Genomic DNA, 6,000 nt, shown 5'->3' with positions numbered 1-6,000 from the left:
GACAGGGGGGAACAGAGAGCGTGGGACAGATAGAGGGTGGCAGACAGAGGGTGGACAGAGTCAGGGGGACAAAGAGACGAAGTATAGAGTGAGAGAGGGGACAGTGAGATGGGGACAGGGAGAGGGTGACAGAGAGAGGACGACGGGGGGGGCAGAGAGAGGTGGACAGAGAGAGGAGGACAGAGAGAGAGGGGGCAGAAAGAGAGGGGGACAGAGAGAGGGGGCAGAGAGAGGGGGAATAGAGAGACGGTGACAGAGACGGGGCAGAGAGAGAGCGACAGAGAGAGGGGGGACAGAGAGAGGTGGACAGAGAGAGGGCAGAGAGAGGGCGACAGAGGGGACAGAGAGTCGGGGAGATAGAGGGGGTCAGAGAGAGGGGGAGATGGAGGGGGACAGAGAGAGAGGGGGACAGAGATATGGACAGAGAGTGGGGGACAGAGAGATAGGGTGACAGAGAGAGTGGTGACAGAGAGAGGGGGACAGTGAGCGGGTACAGAGAGAGGAGGGTGGGAGAGAGTGGTGGTCATAGAGAGGGTGGCAGAGAGTGGGGGAGATAGTGGGGGACAGAGAGAGATTGACAGAGAGTCGGGGACAGAGAGAGGAGGGCAGAGAGCGCGCGACAGAGAGACAGGGGGTCAGAGAGAGGGGTTCAGAGAGAGGGGGACAGAGAGAGAGGGGGCAGAAAGAGAGGGGAACAGAGAGAGGGGGCAGTGAGCGGGGGAGAGAGAGGAGGGGACAGAGAGAGGGGCTAGAGAGAGAGAGAGGGGGGATCAGAGAGAGGAGGACAGAGAGAGAGGGGGCAGCGAGAGAGGGGGACAGAGAGAGGGAGCAGCGAGCGGGGGTGAGGGGGCCAGAGGGAGGGGGGACAGAGAGTGGGGACACAGAGAGGGGGGAATAGAGAGGGGGGAACAGAGAGCGTGGGGCAGATAGAGGGTGGCAGACAGAGGGTGGACAGAGTCAGGGGGACAGCGAGACCAAGTATAGAGAGAGAGAGGGGACAGTGAGATGGGGACAGGGAGAGGGTGACAGAGAGAGGACGACGGGGGGGGGGGCAGAGGGGGGGGACAGAGAGAGCGGGACAGAGAGAGAGGGGGCAGGGACAAAGGGGGACAGTGAGAGCGGGACAGTGAGAGAGGGGACAGAGAAAAGGGGGACAGAGAGAGGGGGGCAGCGAGAGGAGGGCAAAGAGAGAGGTAGACATAGAGAGAGGGGGACCGTGAGGGGGTACAGAGAGAGGCGGGTGGGAGAGAGTGGTGGTCAGAGAGAGCGTGACAGAAATAGGGGGACAGACAGTGGGGGAGATAGAGGGGGTCAGAGAGAGAGGGGGGTCAGCGAGAGCGGGGCAAAAAGGTGCGACAGAGAGAGGGGGCAGAGAGAGAGGAGGACAGAGAGAGAGGGGAACAGAGAGAGGGGGGGACAGAGAGAGAGGGGGAGAGAGAGAGGGGCAGAGAGAGAGGGGGACAGAGAGAACAGGACAGATAGAGGCGGGACACAGAGGGGGGACAAAAAGAGGGGGAACAGAGAGGGGGGACAGAAAGGGGGGACAGAGAGAGGGGGAATAGAGAGACGGTGACAGAGACGGGGCAGAGAGAGGGCGACAGAGGGGACAGAGAGTCGGGGAGATAGAGGGGGTCAGAATGAGAGGGACAGAGAGAGGGGGAGATGAAGGGGGACAGAGAGAGAGGGGCACAGAGATATGGACAGAGAGTGGGGGACAGAGAGATGGGGGACAGAGAGAGTGGTGACCGTGAGAGGGGGACAGTGAGGGGGTACAGAGAGAGGCGGGTGGGAGAGAGTGGTGGTCAGAGAGTTTCTGACAGAGAGAGGGGGACAGAGAGTGGGGGTGATAGAGGGGGTCAGCGAGAGAGGGGGTAGAAAGAGGCGGCAGAGAGAGGGGGCAGAGAGAGGAGGACAGAGGGGGGGCAGAGAGAGGGCGACAGAGAGAGGGGGACGAGAGAGAAGGGGACAGAGACAGGGGGCAGAGAGAGAGGGGCAGAGAGAGAGGGACTGAGAGTGCGGGAGATAGAGGGGGACAGAGAGAGAGGGGAACAGAGAGAGAGGGGCAGAGAAAGAGATGGGAGCAGACAGAGTGAGGTGGGCAGAGAGAGAGGGGGAATAGAGAGAGGCGGACTGAGAGAGGCGCACAGAGAGTGGGGGCGGTAGAGGGGGTCAGAGAGAGGGGAAAACGAGAGAGGTGGATATACATGGGTGCAGAGAGAGGGGGACAGAGAGTGGGGGCGGTAGAGAGGGTCAGAAAGGGGGGACAGAGTGGGGGAGGGTTGGGGGCAGAGAGAAGGGGACAGAGAGTGGGTGGATGGGGAGAGTGGGGGACAGAGAGAGAGAGGGAGACAGAGAGGGGTACAAAGAGAGAGGGAGAGATAGTGAGAACAGAGAGAGGGAACAGAGAGAGGGGGACAAAGAGAGAGGCGGGTGGGAGAGAGAGGGGGTCAGAGATGGTGAAACAGAGAGAGCGGGACTGAGAGAGTGGGGAACAGAGAGAGAGGGGAGAAAGAGGAGGGACAGACAGAGGCGGGTGGGAGAGAGGGGTACAGAGAAATGTGGAGATAGAGGTGGTCAGAGGGAGGGGTTAGAGAGAAGGGGAGATAGCGGGGGAAAGACAGTGGGGGACAGAGCGAGGGGTACAGAGTGGAGGAGAGGGAGGGGGTCAGAGAGGGGGGACAGAGAGTGGGGGACAGAGAGTGGGCGATGGAGAGAGTGAGGCACAGAGAGAGAGAGGGAGAGAGAGAGAGAGGGTACAGAGAGAGGACAGTGAGAGGGGGACAGGGAGAGGGGGACAGAGAGAGGGGGCAGAGAGTGGGGGAGATAGAGGGGGTCAGAGAGAGGTGGACAGAGAGTGGGGGAGATAGAGGGGGACAGAGAGAGTTGGACAGAGAGTCGGGGACAGAGAGAGGAGGGCAGAGAGCGGGGTCAGAGAGTTGGCCAGATAGAGGGGGTCAGAGAGAGAAGAACTGAGAGATTGGTCAGAGAGAGAAGCGGACAGAGAGAGGGGGGGCAGAGAGAGCGCGATAGAAAGACAGGGGATCAGAGAGAGGGGTTCAGAGATGGGGACAGAGAGAGAGGGGGCAGAGAGCGGGGGAGAGAGAGGAGGGGACAGAGGTAGGGGGGACAGAGAGAGTGGGACAGAGAGAGAGGGGGCAGAAAGAGAGGGGACAGAGAGAGGGGGCAGCGAGCGGGGGAGAGAGAGGAGGGGACAGAGGGAGGGGGACAGAGAGAGAGGGGGACAGAGACAGATGAACAGAGAGTGGAGGACAGAGAGCGGGGACAGACCGAGGGTGAGATAGAAAGGGTCAGACAGAGGTGGACAGAGAGAGGGGGTACAGAGAGAGAGGGGACGGTGAGAGAGGGAGAGGGTGACAGAGAGTGGGGGGCAGAGAGTGGGGGAGAGCGAGAGGCGTGTGGGAGAGAGCGGGGGGCAGAAAGAGGGTGACAGAGAGAGGGGGCAGAGAGTGGGGGAGATAGAGAGGGTCAGAGAGAGGGGAACAGAGAGATGGTAAATAGAGGGGGACAGAGAGAGAGGGAGACAGAGAGACGGGAACAGAGAGAGACGAGAACAGAGAGAGATGGACAGAGAGTGGGGGTAGAGAGCGGAGACAGAGAGTGGGTGAGATAGTTAGGGTCAGAAAGTGGGGGACAGAGAGAGGGAGACAGAAAAAGGGGGACTGAGAGAGAGGGGGACAGAGAGAGGGGTGACAGAGAGAGGGGGACAAAGAGAGAGGGGGACAGAGAGAGGGGCAGGGCTTGGGGGAGATAGACGGGGTCAGAGAGAGGGGACAGAGAGAGGGGGACAGAGAGGGTGGACAGATAGAGGCAGGACAGAGAGGGGGAACAGTTAGAGAGGGGACAGAGAGGGTGGACAGATAGATGCATGACAGAGAGGGGGAACAGTGAGAGGATGGCAGAGAAATGGTGACAGAGAGTGGGGGAGATAGAGGGGGACAGAGAAAGGGGGACCGAGAAGGGGGACAGATAGAGAGGGAAACAGTGAGAGAGAGTGGAACAGAGAGAGGCGGGTGGGAGGGAGAAGGGGGACAGAGAGAGGGCGACAGAGAGAGGGGCACAGAGAGTGAGGGAGATAGAGGGGGTCAGAGAGAGGGGGATGGAAAGAGGGTGAGGTAGAGGGGGTCAGAGAGAGCGGGACAGAGAGAGGGGGAGATAGTGGCGGTCAGAGGGTCAGGGGACAGAGAGTGGGGGACAGAGAGAGGGATACAGAGTTGGAGAGGGGGGGGCAGAGAGAGGGAGTCAGAGAGAGGGGGTCAGAGAGAGAGGGACAGAGAGAGGAGCAGAGAGAGAGTGGGACAGAGAGAGGGGGCAGCGAGCGGGGGAGAGAGAAGGGGGACTGAGTGAGGGGGGACAGAGAGAGGGGGACAGAGAGAGGGGGACAGGGAGAGGGGTGTACAGAGACAGTGGGGCAGATGGAGGGGGCAGAGAGAGGGGGGACAGAGAGAGGGGGACAGAGAGACGAGGTACAGAGAGAGAGGGGACATTGAGAGGGGGACAGGGAGAGGGTGACAGAGAGAGGGATAGATAGAGGGGGACAGAGAGAGAGAGCGACCGAGAGAGATGGACAGAGAGTGGGGGTCAGAGAGAGGAGGACAGAGTGCGGGGACAGGGAGTGGGTGAGATAGAGGGTGTCAGAGAGAGGGGGATAGAGAGAGAAGCGGACAGGGAGAGAAGGGTAGAGAGAGGGCAACAGAGAGAGAGGGGACAGAGAGAGGGGGCAGAGAGAGAGCGGGTCAGAGAGAGCGGGACAGAGAGAGAGGGGGCAGAGAGAGATGGGGCAGAGAGAGGGGGCAGAGAGCGGGGGAGAGAGAGGGGGGACAGTGGTAGGGGGGACAGAAGGAGGGGGGTACTGAGAGAGGGGACAGAGGGAGGGGGACAGAGAGAGGGGGGGTCAGAGAGAGGGGGAGATAGAGGGGTACAGAGAGAGAGGGGGACAGAGAGATGGACAGAGAGTGGGGAACAGAGAGAGGGGGACAGAAAGCGGGGACAGAGAGTGGGCGAGATAGAGGGGGTCAGAGAGAGAAGGACAGAGAGAGGGGGCAGAGAGAGGGAGTCAGAGGTAGGGGGAGAGAGAAAGGGGGACATAGAGAGGGGGGCAGAGAGCGGGGTAGAGAGAGGGGGACAGAGGAGGGGGGACAGAGAGAGGTGGACAGAGGGAGGGGGGGCAGAGAGAGGGGGACAGAGAGAGGGGGCAGAGAGAGGGGGGACAAAGACAGAGGGAACAGAGAGAGAGGGAGTCAGAGAGAGGGACAGAGAGTAGGATAGATAGAGGGGGCCAGAGAGAGAGGGACAGAGATAGGGGGATATAGAGGGGTCAGAGAGAGGGTGAACAGACAGTGGGGGACAGAGTGAGGTGTACAGAGTGGGGGAGAGAGAGAGGGGGGCAGAGAGAGGGGGACAGAGAGAGGGGGACAGAGAGAAGGGGGACAGAGAGTAGGGACAGACAGAGGGGGGACAGAAAGAGTGGGGCAGAGAGAGATGGACAGAGAGTGGGGGACAGAGGGCGGGTAAGCTAGAGGGGATCAGAATGAGGGGGACAAAGAGAGGGGGACAGAGAGGGGGGACAGACAGTGAGGGGGACAGAGAGAGGGGGGCAAAGAGAGAGGGGGACAGAGAGAGGGGCAGAGTGTGGGGTGACAGAGGTGGTCAGAGAGAGGGGACAGAGAGAGGAGGACAGAGAGTGGGTGAGATAGAGGGTGTCAGAGAGAAAGGGACAGAGAGAGAGAGAGGGGACAGAGAGAGGGGGACAGAGAGGGTGGACAGATAGAGGCAGGACAGAGAGGAGGGACAGATAGAGAGGGGACAACGAATGTGGACAGATAGAGGCAGGACAGAGAGGGGGGGCAGAGAGAGAGTGGGACAGAGAGAGAGAGGGGACAGAGAGAGGCGGGTGGGAGGGAGAGGGGGGACAGAGAGAGGGCCACAGAGAGAGGGGCACAGAGAGTGAGGGAGCTAGATGGAGTCAGAGAGAGTGGGACA

Source organism: Chiloscyllium punctatum, chromosome 17 (genome assembly GCF_047496795.1).
Source record: "Chiloscyllium punctatum isolate Juve2018m chromosome 17, sChiPun1.3, whole genome shotgun sequence".
Lineage (NCBI taxonomy): Eukaryota > Metazoa > Chordata > Chondrichthyes > Orectolobiformes > Hemiscylliidae > Chiloscyllium > Chiloscyllium punctatum.
This window is presented reverse-complemented; position numbering follows the sequence as displayed.